Source organism: Lutra lutra, chromosome 10 (assembly GCF_902655055.1).
Source record: "Lutra lutra chromosome 10, mLutLut1.2, whole genome shotgun sequence".
In the NCBI taxonomy this organism is placed as follows: Eukaryota; Metazoa; Chordata; class Mammalia; order Carnivora; family Mustelidae; genus Lutra; species Lutra lutra.
This window is the reverse complement of record NC_062287.1, coordinates 52,123,082-52,139,642: the sequence shown is the minus strand read 5'-3', so window position 1 is coordinate 52,139,642 and position 16,561 is coordinate 52,123,082. Positions and strand designations below refer to the sequence as shown.

General features: G+C 36.7%; 1 protein-coding gene across 3 annotated transcripts in view; it reads right to left on the bottom strand.

Annotated features, from left to right (window-relative positions):
* Positions 1–16,561, bottom strand: part of NARS2 (asparaginyl-tRNA synthetase 2, mitochondrial) — a 139,330-nt gene that overhangs the window by 84,005 nt on the left and 38,764 nt on the right. The gene's annotated exons all lie outside the window — the stretch shown is intronic.

The following is a 16,561-nucleotide window of genomic DNA, read 5'->3' as shown; positions in this document are numbered from 1 at the left end:
GGTGACACACACACCGAGATGCCTGGTGATCTCTAGTTTCTAGCTTGTCTTCCATACTACTGACTATCCTGCTTTAAGACAACCACCAAGTGCTGCACTGCAATTACTACAGAGTATATTAGATTAGATTAAATGCACTCATGGCTTCAATTTTTCACACCTCTCTGTATGAACACCCCTTGTCATATCGCATGCTAAATCTGAGTTTGGCCAAGTGACTTGTTTTGACCAATGATATGGTAACATAAATTGACAAAAACGATTGAAATTGAAATTGAAAACAATGCTTGCGCATTTCCATATTCTTTCTTGGACCTATGCCACCAAAGAGATCATGCCCTGATTAACAAGACAGAGAAATCTGAGACACGTGAGGCCATCCTCGATCGGCCAGCTCCCAGCCAAACCATCAGCTAACCAAGTCCAACAGAGATCAGAATCATCCAAATGACCTGTAGACTCATGGGAAAGAATAAATGATTTTGTTACACAGTAATATGATACTAGTGCCTTGCATAGACCAATAACAGTGTACCATGAATGAAAATTGTTTAATTCAACTTTTGTAATTTGTACTAATGAGGTTAAAAGAATAGACATTCAGATATATACAGAATTACAGAAACAACCATACACAATATGCAGTAAACACTTACTATGTGCCACACATTGTGCTAAAGAGCTTATAAGCAACCTAATAAACTATTAGTATTCCCATTTACAAAGGAGAAATTGAGACAAAGAGGTCATTTATTCAACTTGCCTGATGTGATGCACAGTATGAATCAAGGTGGTCTGGCCAGAATCTTTGTCTTTAACCACAATGTGATAGTGCCACATAATATTTTGAGGATTCATAAGAAATAACAATGGTTGATTCCGGGGAAGGATAGCAGATCATTAGGGAACCAAGGTGGGATACAATCCTTCTGTACTTTTAAATTACTACCTTTTGAACCATGAACTATATCATCTGTTCAAAAAATACATTTAAAACAATATATATATATATTTTTAAAGTACAATCTGAGGTACTATTAGCAAATACTCAAATGGTATATGGGTTTTAACCCATGTATTCTTTTTTATTAATTTTATTTTACCTTATCTTTTTTAAAGATGTTATGTGAAAGAGAGAATGAGAAAGAGAGAGGGAGGATGAGTTGGGAGGAAGGGTCAGGGACAAGCAGGCTCCCCGCTGAGCAGGGAGCCTGATATGGGGCTTGATTGCAGGGCCCTGGGATCATGACCTGAGTTGAAGACAGAGGCTTAACCCACTGAGCCACCCAGGTGCCCCTTGTGTATTCTTTTTTAAAAAGATATGTTTGTTGACACAAGCAGATTTCATTTATTATAATTATTACTTTTTTTTAAAGTAAGCTCTATGCCCAACATGGGGCTTGCACTCATGACCCTGAGATCAAGAGCTGCATGCTCTACTGACTGAGCCCGCCAGGTGCCCCATTCCCCTTGTATTCTTTATCACATAAACACTCATGATTTTATCTTTTGTCCTACAGTGGCGCAGATTCCTTTGATCGGCACCAATAAAAAATTTAAAACCAAGAACAAGGTATGGAACAAAGTCAAATACCAAGACAATATCGATGGTTTTACTGCACTACCTGTAATAATAACACAGTTGGGGGAAAGCCAGAGAAGAGAAGGCCAAATGATCGCTGAATTCTTTGAGTAGGAAATGAGTTAACGTATCTTGGTATGCTAAGCACCTATCACAGTGCCAGAGGCTAGTAATTGTTCCATAAATGCTTGTTGACCAAGAGTGAGTCAACGGTGAACAGAGGGAGTTAGCCACCAGAAATTAGAAGATATAAAGTCTGATAAAGAAGCAAGGAAAGCACAAAAAGCATACGTAGCACAGTTAGCTGTAAAAGCTTCAAGCAGTGTCATGGTTTTGCTGGTCTAAAAGCTACCTCTAGGGTGCCTGGGTGGCTCAGTGGGTTAAGCCTCTGCCTTCAACTCAGGTCATGGTCTCAGGGTCCTGGGATCGAGGCCCCCATCAGGCTCTCTGCTCAGTGGGGAGCCTGCTTCCTCCTCTCTCCCTGCCTGCCTCTGCCTACTTGTGATCTCTCTCTCTGTCAAATAAATAAATAAAATCTTAAAAAAAAAATCTACCTCTAGTGCACTTTTAGGGGTATGTTTGTTTTCTAACATAGACACTGATAAGCAGATAGTATTGCAGAAAGTATTTCTTATATTAACTCTTATAACTATTCTGCTTATAATCAATACTCTGTCATTTTCCTGGTAGACCTGTAAAGAGATGTTTACTGATTCTTTAATGTAACCATCATCTTAACATCTACAATAATTTTTTTAAAAATACAAAAGATAGAGAATGTATTTTGAGTATATGGTTGTAAGTTTAAAGCAGCTTAGAGAAAAATTTTCATTTTCCTCACAGAAATTAGTTACGTGCCCTACTATGACTCTGTCTTCCTCCTATCCACCCCCACTCACAAACGCATAATTTGCAGATATCCTATATAATTAAATACCACTTTTGGCTAAATATAAAAAGACACATACTCACTTGCCCACCTTTTGAACACTAATTCTGACATCTATTCAAACAGGAAAATTTGGAAAGGATAAGATACTATCATCAGTATAATTTTCTGATCACTGAAAAAAAAACTATTTCTAGATCTGTTTCTGCATTCTCATGGATGTGGCTCATTCAGTTCTAAAGAAGGTATGTATCTGTGTACTCTCTTATACAACTTCACTCTCTAAACAAATCACCCCAGTCACCTCTGGGACTGCTTCCTTATTCTTCTTTCTTTATGCTTGCAAGTCTTAAAAACTACCCAAATTTACATCAAACACTATGAGAGTCACAAGGTTTAAAATAAAAATTAAACATAAGATTAAAAATTGCAGGTTTTATTTTTTAAAGTTTCTGAAGCAATATATTGAGCTGGGTGACATTTGGTTGTTATTTTCTATGCTTTTCCTGTATGTTTAAAATTATAAAAAAAAACCACAGATCAATATTTACAGCTCTTAAAAATGTTCAGCATATGACTGCAAGATCCCTGTGTCAATACTTCTCATTCTCCTATTTTCTTCAAAGATAAAATAGTTTCTTATTCAATTTTACCATTTTTGTTTTGCTTAATTACCAGTTTTTATAAGTTGTCTTTAAAAGTTACAGTATTTTGGGGCTGCCTGGGTGGCTCAGTGGGTTAAGCCTCTGCCTTCAGCTCAGGTCCTGATCTCAGGGTTCTGGGATCAAGTCCCACATCAGGCTCTCTGCTAGGCAGGGAGCCTGCCTCCTCCTCTCTCTCTCTCTCTCTCTCTACTTGTGATCTCTCTGTAAAATAAATAAAAATCTTTAAAAAAAAAAGTTACAGTATTTTACCTATATGATGCATTAAATAGTCTTAATGACTACCCTGTGAATATAATTATTACATAATTCTGTAAAGGAAAATGAGCTCTAAGATCCAAATAACCACCTTGAAAATAAACACTCTAAATCTCTGAATATTATATTTCTGCTATATCTTAAAAAAAGAAAACAAAATAACTAAATTAAATGTAATTAAAGAAATAAGATAGCAAGTATATTATTTTATGAACTATCAAAATACCATAATAGCAAACATCAGTAAATGTAAGGCAAGTAATGAAATACCAAGCATTCTTCCTGGTTTATGTTTAGAAATATTTTTCACAATGAATGAATGCTCTGATTCTAAACATTTCTAAAATTCTAAAATTCTAAAAATTTCACGTACAGTACTTAAAGTGTCTTTACATTCTTTGGTTCAAATCTTGATCTATACTCAGGTCCAGATCTCAGAGTTGTGAGTTTGAGCCCCATATTGGGCTCCACTTTGAAAAAAATTAAAAGTATATAGAGAAGAATATAAAAATAAATAAATAAATAAATGTCTTTATATTCTATTATTTCTCTCGAATAAAATACTCAGAGGTTGAAAGAAATACATTAAGACTAGGTAGATTATGTACCATAATTCTAAGAATCATGGAAATTACTACTGTTGTGTTGAAAGTACAAGAAATTACCACAGCAATATCATCCCAGGGGATGAAAATTCTCAGGGGAAAAACATATTCACATCACACCATCTGCCACAATGTATGTAAAATTCTGCATATTATTTTTGGTTAATACACTTATATGGCTATGAAGTTGACTTAGTAACACTTCACTGATCTGAGATAGCATCTCTGTAGTATAACTTAAAGCTATTTCTGAGCTTTAAGTTCTATCTCCTGGTTTATTCATGCACCAATAACACTATTTTTTAAAGTTTTTTAAAAATGAAATTTAGATTTATGTACTTACTTTAGAGACAGAGACAGAGCAGGGGAGCAAGCGAGAGAGCACATGTGTGCATGAGTTGGGGGAAGGGGTACAGGGAGAAAGAAATTTCATAAGCAGACTCCCCACCAAGCACAGAGCCCAACGCTGGGCTTGATTCCAGGACCCCGAGATCATGAACAGAACCAAAATCAGGAGTTTGGCTGCTCAACTGACTGAGCCACCCAAGTGCCCCAAACACACTAATTTAGAGGCTTTATAGCATATTTTAATTTCTGGATATTCCATCATTTAAAAAACTTTTTATTTTTTAAGTTTTTATTTACATTCCGATTAGTTAACAGTGTAATATTCGTTTCAGGAGTACAATGTAGTGATTCGACAGTTCCATACATCAACCAGTGCTCATCAAAGTGAGTGCACTCCTCATCACCTATTTAACAAACCCCCTACCTACCTTCCATCTGGGAACCATCAGTTTGTTCTCCATAGCTAAAAGTCTGTTTCTTGGTTTGCCTTTTCCCCCCTTTGCTCATTTGTTTTGTTTCTTAAAATCCACATGAGTGAGATCATATGGTATTTGCCTTTCTCTCACTGATTTCACTTAGAATTTCACTTACTCTCTTGTTCCATTCATATTATTACAAATGGCAAGATTTCATCCTTTTTTATGGCTGAGTAATATTCCATTGTATATGTACATGCATATATGTATATACACTCCACAATATTCCATTGTATATGTACATGCAAATACACACACATCCCACATTTTCTTTATCCATTCATCAATCAATGGACATGTGGGCTGTTTCCATAATATGGCTATTGTAGATAATGCTGCTATAAACTTCTGGGTGCGTATATACCTCTGAATTAATATTTTTTTATTCTTTGGGTAAATACCCAGTAATGAGATTCCTGGATCATAGGGTAGTTCTATTTTTAACCTTCTGAGGAACTTCTACACTGTCTTCCACAGCGGCTGCCCTAGTCTGCATTCTCACCAACAGTGCAAAAGAGGGTTTCCTTTTTTTCTACATCCTCACTAGCACCTGTTGTTTCTTGTATTGTTGATGTTAGCCATTCTGACAGGTGAGAGTTGATATCTCATTGTACTTTTGATTTGCATTTCCTTGATGATGAGTGATGTTGAGCATCTCTTCATGTGTCTGTTGGACATCTGAATGTCTTCTTTGGAAAAATGTCTATTTGTGTCTTCTGCCCATTTTTTAATTGGGTTATTCATTTTTTGGGTGTTGAGCTTTATAGTTCTTTACATATTTTAGATACTAATCCTTTATTAGATACGCAATTTGCAAATATCTTCTCCCACTCAGTAAGTTGCCTTTTAGTTTTGTTGACTGCTTCCTTCACTGTTCAGAAGCTTTTTATTTTGATATAGTCCCAGCAGTTTATTTTTTATTTTGCTTTCCTTGCTCCAGGATTCCTATCTAGAAAGAAGTTGCTATAGCTCACCATTTTTGATCACTGCATTCCTTAGCATTAACATGAATGAAGCCTTTTCTAAGGTCTCTCCACTGAAAAATAAATTTGTGTCTCAGCTCAAATAGAGCTATCCCTATTTTTTCAGGCCCTACTTCAATTCATTTTTCAACTGAATAAATATTTACAAAATGCCTACTATGTGCCAGGTATTAGGCTAACTACAGGGATACAGTAATGAATAAGAGACAAGGGCCCTGAGAAACTCCAGTATTTTTCAATTTCATGGGTTAACTGTGAAACAAACGTTATTTAATATGAAGCACTAATCTTGAGTTTTGGTAAGTTATGAGTATGTCTGGAGGAGGTTATATCCATAAAATCTTAATTACTCATTTATCAATTGGTCTAATACCCGAAAGGAACTTACAGAACTTTCCCCGAGTTCCTTATTTCTTTGAGTGTCCAAAATTAAAAACAAAAACCCCCACAAAACCTGGCTCATAGATTGCTGAAAAAATGGGTGAGGGTGGGGGTATTCAAATCCCATGATCCATAGAAAATGACTCACAGCCACTGTCTTGGCCAAGCATGCTGAAAAGCTAGTCAATACCACTATAAACCTATTAGAATGGCCAAAATCTAGAACACTGGCAACACCAAATGCTGGCGAAGATATAGAGCAATAGGAACTCTCGGTCACTACTGGTGGGAATCAAAATGGTATAGTCACTTTGGAAGACAATTTGGTAGTTTCTTACAAAACTAATACACTCTTGAGCAACTGCACTGACTGATACCTGTCCAAAGGGGTTGAAAACTTTTATCAAAACCTGCACACATGGGGCACCTGGGTGGCTCAGTGGGTTAAAGCCTCTGCCTTCGGCTCAGGTCATGATCCCAGGGTCCTGGGATCGAGCCCCGCAATGGGCTCTCTGCTCAGTGGGGAGCCTGCTTCCTCCTCTCTCTCTCTCTCTGCCTGCCTCTCTGCCTACTTGTGATCTGTCTGTCAAATAAATAAATAAAATCTTTAAAAAAAACAAAAAACAAAAAACAAACAAACAAAAAAAAACCTGCACACATGTTTACAGCAGTTTTATTCACAGGTGCCAAAACTTGGAAGCAACCAAGACGTCCTTCAGTAGCTGAATGGATAAACTGTGGTACATCCAGATAAAGAATATCATTCAGCTAAAAAGAAATGAGCTATCAAGCCATGAAAAGTCATATTACAAATGCATATTACTAAGTGAAAAAAAAAACAATATAAAAGGCTACATACTGTAGGATTCCAACTATATTATATTTAGTATTCTCAAAACCACTGAGACAACAAAAATGTTCTATGGTTGTGAGGGATGAATAGGTAGAACACGGGATTTTAAAAGCAGTGAAACTACTAAGTATGATACTATAATGGTATATATATGTCTTATATGTTTGTCCAAACACAACGTACAATGCAAAGAATGAACCCTAATGTAAACTAAGGACTTTGGGTGATACGGATGTGTCAATAAAGAGTCAACAATTTGACAAACTGTACCACTCTGGTGGGGGATGCTGATAAGGAGGAGGCTATCATGTGTGGGGCAGGGAGTTTATGGGAAGTATTTATGTCTTTGCTCAATTTCGCTTTCAATCTGAAAGTGTTGTGAAAAGGAAAGCCCATTTTTAAAAACTCCCATCAACATATGGATGGATCTCTATGATCAACATGCTATACCCTTCATTTGCCAAGAGAGATGGTCTCATTTCTTTTTTTCCTTTTTTTTAAATTTAAATTCAATTAGCCAACATATAGTACATCATAGTATCAGATGTAGTGTTGAATAATTCATCAGTTGCATATAACACCAGTGCTTATCACATCACGTGCCCTCCTTAATGCCTATCATTTCTATCAGTCCCAGCAAATGTAAACAAAGAGATAAAAGACTCCTCACACAGAATACATGTAGCACCAGGAAGCTGAGGAGGTTGTTTGTATTCATATAGGGCCCATCTTGATCTTTACTCTGGTTTCTTTATCACAAAGATAAGACTCAGAAATAGGAATGTGTTTACTTTGCTTTTTTAACCTTCTGTAAATGTACCCAAAAGTTTCAGAATCAGGTGATAAAACCATTACTGAAATAAATATGGAGGAACAGAACTGCCTTAATTATCACCACATTATTTAAAACATTTCTTATTAGGAACTTTTAAGCTTACTATACTCGCAATAGAGAATATAATCTCACTTGATAAAAACAAAAAAAATTAATTTGTAAACATGTTAAAGCTTCAAAAAGACAGCAACTGATGCCAGGATAAGATGGTTTAATGTACTCAAAAATTGGTAATAACTTAATTATGAAACAAAAATAGCATGCTTCTATTAAATGCATTTGCTGAAAGAACACTAAAAACCTGCTAATCTTTTTTCTTTAAGTTTTCTATTGCAACATGCAACACAAGTGCAGAAAAGTACAGCTCAATGATTTATCACAAAATACATGCCTTGGTGACTACTGCCCAGAACACCAAACATAATAGTAACAACCTATGACAAAACTCTATAACCCTGTTTCCAATAACTCATCTTTCCTCCCCAAACTGTTAACCTGACCATCAAAACAATATATTACTTTCCCAAGAAGAACAAACTAAGCCCAAAGTTAGCAGAAGGAAGGAAATAAAGATCAGAGTGGAAATAAATTAAATAGAAACTAAAAAGACAATAGAAAAGATCAATAAAACTGAGAGCTAGTTTTTTTTTTAAAGATTTTATTTATTTATTTGACAGAGAGAGATCACAAGTAAGCAGAAAGGCAGGCAGACAAAGGGGGGGAAGCAGGCTCCCCACTGAACAGAGGGCCCGATTCCAGGACCTGAGACCATGACCTGAGCTGAAGGCAGAGGCTTAACCCACTGAGCCACCCAAGCGCCCCTGAGAGCTAGTTTTTTGAAAAGATAAACAAGCATTAGCTCAACTTAACCAAGAAAAAAAGAGAGAGGGCTTAACAAGTAAAATTATAAATGAAAGAGGTGACATTATAACTGATAAGACATAAATACAAAGGATTGTGATAGTACTATAACAGTTATAGAATCCTAGAATGGATAAATTCCTAGAAACATATACTTACCCTGAAGAAAAGTGATAAAAACCTTCCAACATAGAAAAGTCCTGGACCAAAGGACTCCACTGGTGAATTCTACCGCACAGCTAAAGAACTAATACCAATCCTTCTCAAACTCATCCAAAAAATGAGAAGAAGGACTACCTCCAAACTCACTTTACAAGGACAACATTACCCTAATAATGCCAAAGTCAGGCACAGACACTAGAAGAAAAGAAAACAATAGGCCAATATCCCTGATGAACATGGATATAAAAATACTTAAAATGTTAGCAAATCAAATAATAATATATTAAAAGGTCGTATACTATGATCAAGTGGGATTTATTCTAGGAATGCCAAGATGGTTTAATATCCAAAATCTATCAATGTGATACACCACATGAACAAGATAAGGATAAAAATCATATGATCATCTCAACTGATGCAGAAAAAGCACTTGACAGAAAAAGCACCATTCTTTCATGATAAAAACTCTCAATAACTTGGGCATAGAAGGAATGTACCTCAACACAAAGTCATCTATGGCAAGCCCACAGCTATCATCATACTCAATGATGAAATATGGAAAGCCTTTCCTCTAAGATGAGGAAAAAGACAAGGACACTCACTCTCATCACTCTTAAACAGCACTGTACTGGAAGTCCTAGTCAGAGGAATCAGGCAAAAAGGAAAGGAAAGGGGAAAGGGAAAGGGAAAGAAAGGAAAGAAAAGAAATAGAAGGTCTCCAAACTGGAAAGGATGAAGTAAAATTTAACCAAGGAGGTAAAAGATCTGTACAATGAAAATTAAGACATTGATGAAAGAAAATATTCCATGCTCATGGATCAGAAGGATTAATATTGTTAAAATGTATATACTATTTAAAGTGATCTACAGATTCAAAGAACTCCCTATCAGAATTCCAATGGCATTCTTCACAGAAATAGAAAAAATAATCCCAACATTTGTATAGAACCACAAAAGACTCTGAATAGTCTTTTCTATCGACTCATGTTAGCCAAAGCAATGTTGAGAAAGGAAGGCAAAGTTGGAAGTTTCACACTTTCTGATTTTAAACTACATTACAAAGCTATCAAAACAGTATGCTATAGGCATAAAAACAGACACACAGGTAAATGGAACAGCATAGAGTCCAACAATAAACTCATGCATAAATTGTCAATTAATTTATAACAAGGAGTTAAGAATTATAGAATGGAAAAAGGACAGTCTCTTCAATAAATTGTGTTGGGAAAACTGGACAGCTACATGCAAAAGAATGAAACTGGACCCTATCTTACAACACACACAAAAATTAACTCAAAATGGATTGAAGACTTGAACATCAGACCTGAAACCATAAAACTCCTAGAACCCCAACAGTGGGTAAGCTCCTTGACACTGGTCATGACAATGATTTTTTGGATTTAATATCAAACTAAAATGCTTCTGCATAGTGAAGGAAACCATCAACAAAATGAAAAGGGAACCTATGGAATAGGAGAAAATATCTGCAAACCATATATCTGATTAGGGATTAATATCCAAAATATACAAGGAATTCAATGTAACTCAAGAGCAAAATAAATAACCCAATAAAAAATGGGCAAAGGACCTAAGTAGACATTGTTCTAAAGAAGATACACAAATGAAAAAAAAATACACAAATGGCCAAAACATACAGGAAAAGATACTCGACAACATTAACCATCAGAGAAATGCAAATCAAAACCACAATGAACAAATAATCCTAAAATTTATATGGAACCAGAAAAGACCTCGAATAGCCAAAGGAATATTGAAAAAGAAAGCCAAAGTTGGTGGCATCACAATTCCGGACTTCAAGCTATATTACAAAGCTGTCATCATCAAGACAGCATGGTACTGGCACAAAAACAGACACATAGATCAATGGAACAGAATAGAGAGCCCAGAAATAGACCCTCAACTCTATGGTCAACTCATCTTCGACAAAGCAGGAAAGAATATCCAATGGAAAAAAGACAGCCTCTTCAATAAATGGTGTTGGGAAAATTGGACAGCCACATGCAGAAAAATGAAATTGGATCATTTCCTTACACCACACATGAAAATAGACTCAAAATGGATGAAGGATCTCAATGTGAGAAAGGAATCCATCAAAATCCTTGAGGAGAACACAGGCGGCAACCTCTTCGACCTCAGCCGCAGCAACATCTTCCTAGGAACATCACCAAAGGCAAGGGAAGCAAGGGCAAAAATGAACTATTGGGACTTCATCAAGATCAAAAGCTTTTGCACAGCAAAGGAAACAGTGAACAAAACCAAAAGACAACTGACAGAATGGGAGAAGATATTTGCAAATGACATATCAGATAAAGGGCTAGTGTCCAAAATCTATAAAGAACTTAACAAACTCAACACCCAAAGAACAAATAATCCAATCAAGAAATGGGCAGAGGACATGAACAGACATTTCTGCAAAGAAGACATCCAGATGGCCAACAGACACATGACAAAGTGCTCCACATCACTCGGCATCAGGGAAATACAAATCAAAACCACCATGAGATATCACCTCACACCAGTCAGAATGGCTAAAATTAACAAGTCAGGAAATGACAGATGCTGGCGAGGATGCGGAGAAAGGGGAACCCTCCTACACTGTTGGTGGGAATGCAAGCTGGTGCAACCACTCTGGAAAACAGCATGGAGGTTCCTCAAAATGTTGAAAATAGAACTACCCTATGACCCAGCAATTGCACTACTGGGTATTTACCCTAAAGATACAAACGTAGAGATCCGAAGGGGCACGTGCACCCGAATATTTATAGCAGCAATGTCTACAATAGCCAAACGATGGAAAGAACCTAGATGTCCATCCACAGACAAATGGATAAAGAAGATAGACTACAATGGAATACTATGCAGCCATCAAAAGAAATGAAATCTTGCCATTTGCGACGACGTGGATGGAACTGGAGGGTATCATGCTTAGCGAAGTAAGTCAATCGGAGAAAGACAACTATCATATGATCTCCCTGATATGAGGGAGAGGAGATGCAACATGGGGGATTAAGGGGGTAGGAGAAGAGTAAATGAAACAAGATGGGATTGGGAGGGAGACAAACCATAAGTGACTCTTAATCTCACAAAACAAACTGAGGGTTGATGGGGGGAGGGGGGTTGGGAGAGGGGGAGGTGGGGTTATGGACATTGGGGAGGGTATGTGCTATGGTGAGTGCTGTGAAGTGTGTAAACCTGGCGATTCACAGACCTGTACCCCTGGGGATAAAAATATATGTTTATAAAAAATAAAATTAAAAAAATTAATTAATTAATTAATGTAAAAAAACACAATGAAATACCACCTCGTATCTGTTAGGATTCTATTATCAAAAAGAGAAAAGATAACAAATGCCAGGGACAATGTGGAGAAAAGGAAACCCCTGAACATTTGTTGGTGGAAATGTAAACTGGCAAAGCCTCTACAGAAAACAGTATGGAGACTCCTCAAGAAATTAAAAATATAACTAACCCTATGATACGATAATCCTGCTTCTGGATCTATATCCAAAAGATATAAAATCATTATTTCAAAGAGGTATCTGTATCCTCATGTTCATAACAGCATTACTCACAGTAGCCAAGGTCTGGAAATTACCTGTCAACAGATGAACAGTTAAAAAAAATGTGAGGTGTATATTTATACACGTACACAGACACAGACACACAGACACACACAGACATACACACACACACAGGAATATTACTGAGTGTTTAAAGAAGGAAATCCTGTCATTTGCAACAACATGGATGAATCTACAAGGCACCATGCTAAGGGAAAAAGCCAGACAAAGATAAATACCTCATGGTATCACTTAAGTGTGGAATCTTCAAAAACAAAAACAAAAATAAAAATAATACCCCAAACTCAAAGAACAGAGAGAGAAAAGTGATGGCTAGCAGGTGGGGAAAATAAGGGAAGGTTGGTAAAAGGATACAGACTTGCAGTTACAAGATAAATAAAGTCTGAGGATCTAATGTATAATAAGATGACTACAGCTGATAAGACTGTATTATAGGGGCGCCTGGGTGGCTCAGTTGGTTAGGCAACTGCCTTCAGCTCAGGTCATGATTCTGGAGTCCCGGAATCGAGTCCCACATCGGGCTCCCTGCTCAGCAGGGAGTCTGCTTCTCCCACTGACCTCTCTCCTCTCATGCTCTCTCTCTCTCAAATAATTAAATAAAATCTTTAAAAAAAAAAAAAAGACTGTATTATATAACTGACATTTACTAAGAGAACAGAACTTAAATGTTCTCCCACCAACAAAGGTAAATAGGCAAGATGGTGGATGTGCTAATTCACTTGATGGGGGGAATCTTTTCACAGTGTGTAAGTGTATCAAATCATATGTACACTTTGAATATCTTACAATTTTAGTTGTCAATTATATCTCAATAAAGTTGAGAAAAAAATGTTCTATTATTTTTCTGTTTCTGACTTAATATAAAGGCAATCATACTATGTTTGACTTCACTCAGAATTATACTTGTGAGAGTTACCCATGTTGTTGTGTGTTTTGCTGAAATTTAATTTTATTGTCATAGGGTGTTCCATTGTCTATTTTATGACAATTTATTCTGCTGTTCACATACATTTGAACTACTTCCACTTGAAGCTAATATGAATAATGCTGTTATGTACTTTTTAAAAAAATGTCTAGTGATATGCACTTGTGTGGAAAGTTGTTGAGTTATTGGATATGCCTATTTTTAACATTAACAGATTATACCAAACTGTTTTCCAAAAGGGTTACACCAATGTTCTTTGCCACCAGCAGTGTGTGAGATTTCACACTGCATTGTATCAAAACAGAGATTCTCAATGGGTAGTCTATGCTCACAGAGGGTTTCCTGAGATCCTTTCAGGAGGCTCATGAGGTCAAAACTATTGTCATAATAATAGTAATGAGTTATTTGTCTTTGCCACTCTGTTGATATTTGCACTGAAAATGAAGTCATAGTGGATAATACTATTGGTGTCTCGTTTATATCAGGCCTCTTGCACCAGTTGGCCTTAGTGTGCAAAGGAAAAGTTCTTGAATGAAATTAAAAGTCCTACTCCAGTGAACACATAAATGACAGAAAGTCAAACAGCCTTACTGCCAATACAGAGAAAGTTTAAGTGGTCTGGATAGAAGATCAAACCAGTCACAACATTCTCTCAAGCCAAAGCCTAATCCAGAGCAAGGCCCTGTCTTCAATTCTGTGAAGGCTGAGAGAGGGTGAGGAAGCTGCAGAAGAAAAGTGTGAAGCTAGCAGAGGCTGGTTCATGAGGTTTAGGGAAAGAAGCCGTCTCCATAACATGAAACTGCAAGGTGAAGCAGCAAGAGCTGACGTAAAAGCTGCAGCAAGTTACTGAGAAGATCTAGCTGAGATAAGTCATGATGGTGGCTACTAAACAACAGATTTTCAAGCAGATAAAATAACCCTTGTATTGGAAGAAGATGCCATCTAGGACTTTCAGAGCTAGAGAGAAATCAATGTCTGGCTTCAAAGCTTCAAAGGACAGGCTGACTAACTCTCTTGTTAGGGGCTAACTAACACAGCTGGTGACTTTAAGTTGAAGCCAGCGCTCATTTGCCATTCTTAAAATCCTAGGGCCCTTAAGAATTACGCTAAGTCTATTCTGCCTGTGCTCTATAAATGGAACAAAGCCTGTATGACAGCACATCTGCTTACAACATGGTTTCCTGAGTATTTTAAGCCCACTGTTGAGACCTACTGCTCAGAAAAATAGATTCCTTTTAAAATATTACCGCTCACTGACAATGCACCTGGTCACCCAAGAGCTCTGATAGAGCTGTACAACAAAATCAATGTTTTCTAGCTTGCTAACACAACATCCATTCTGCAGCCAGGAAGTCACTTTGATTTTCAAGTCTTATTATGTAAGAAATACCTTTCATAAGGCTATAGCTGCCATAGATAATGACTCCTCAGCTGGATGTGGGAAAAGTAAACAGAGAACCTCCTGGAAAGAATCCATCTTTCAAGATGCCAGGAAGAACATTTGCAATTCATGGGAAGAAATCAAAATATCAACATGAACAGGAGTTTGAAAGAAGTGGATTCCAAACCTCATGGGTGACTGTGAGGGGTTCAAGTCTTCAGTAGAGGAAATAACTGCAGATGTGGTAGAAAGAGCAAGAGAATTAGAATTACAAGTGGAGCCTGAGGATGTGACTGAATTGCCACAATCTCATAAAACTTGAAGAGATGAGGAGCTGCTTCTCATGGATGAGCACAGAAAGTGATTTCTTGAGATAGAATCTACTGGTGAAGCTGCTATGAGGATTGATGAAACAACCACAAAGGATTTAGAATATGACATAAACTTATTTGATAAAGCAGCAGCAGAATTGTGGAAGATTGACTGTAATTCTGAAAGAAGGTCTACGGAAGATAAGATGCTAGCAAATAGCATGGCATGCTATGTAGAAACTACTCAGGAAAGAAAGAGTCAACTGATGTAGCAGTTTAAGAAATTGCTACAGCTACTCCAAACTTCAGCAACCACCACCATGATTAGTCAGCAGTTGCCAATATCAAGGCAAGACCCTTTACCAGCAAAAAAAAATTACAGTTCACTGAAAGCTAGATAATGGTTAGCATTTTTTAACAATAAAGTATTTTTTTTAAGTAGGCTCCACACTGGGTGTGGTGGGGCTTGAGCTCGCAACCCTGAGATCAAGACCTAAGCTGAGATCAAGAGTCAGATGCTTTATGGACTAAGCTACCCAGGAGTCCCAGCAATAAAGCATATTTAAATTAAGTTTATACATTGCTTTTTAGACATAATACTAATGCACACTTAATAGACTCCAATATAGTGTAAATATAATATTTATATGCACGGAAAACCAAAAAGTTCATTTGACCTGCTCTATTGTGATAGTCACTTTATTGCAGTGGTCTGGAACTGAACTGGCAGTATCTCAAAGGTATGCCTGTAGTTTGAACTGGGCAGGGTACTCTAGGCAAAAGCAAAAGCCAGGGAAGAGATCAGCACAGATTCTACAATACAACTAATCTTCAAACAACTACCACTTGTTGAATTGTGGTATCAAAGAAGAAGAGCAACAATAATCTGAAAAGGCCATTAGAATACTCCTTTTCCAACTACGTCTCTGTATGAGGCTAGATTTACTTAATGGATTTCAACCTAAATGACACATATTGCAACAGAATGAATGCAGACACAAGTAAGAGAATCCAGACATCTTATATTAGTCAGACATTAATGAGATGTACAAAAATATAAAATACCAGTCTTTTGACAAATTCTGTTTTAGAAAATATATGTATTTTTCATAGAAAATATTTTATTTATGCTAACACAGTGAGTCTATTATAATTAATTTTAAATGAAGCAATAAAGATTAAAAATGATTCTCACCTTTGATTTCTAATGTGACAAATATCAATAGACTATAACTCATATAAACAAAAGCTCGTCAGGGTCCTCCATAACTTTTTAGTTAAAAGGGGTTTAGGGAATGCTATACTAAAACAATTTGTCTCCCCCAACAGGAAACAAAGTGAGTTGCTTAATCATGGCCTAAAAGAAGGCTTTAATAAATAGAAGATGTCCAAAAAGAATTATAGACAGAAGTCTCACAGTCTCCAATTTTGAAACCTCAAGCCTCCT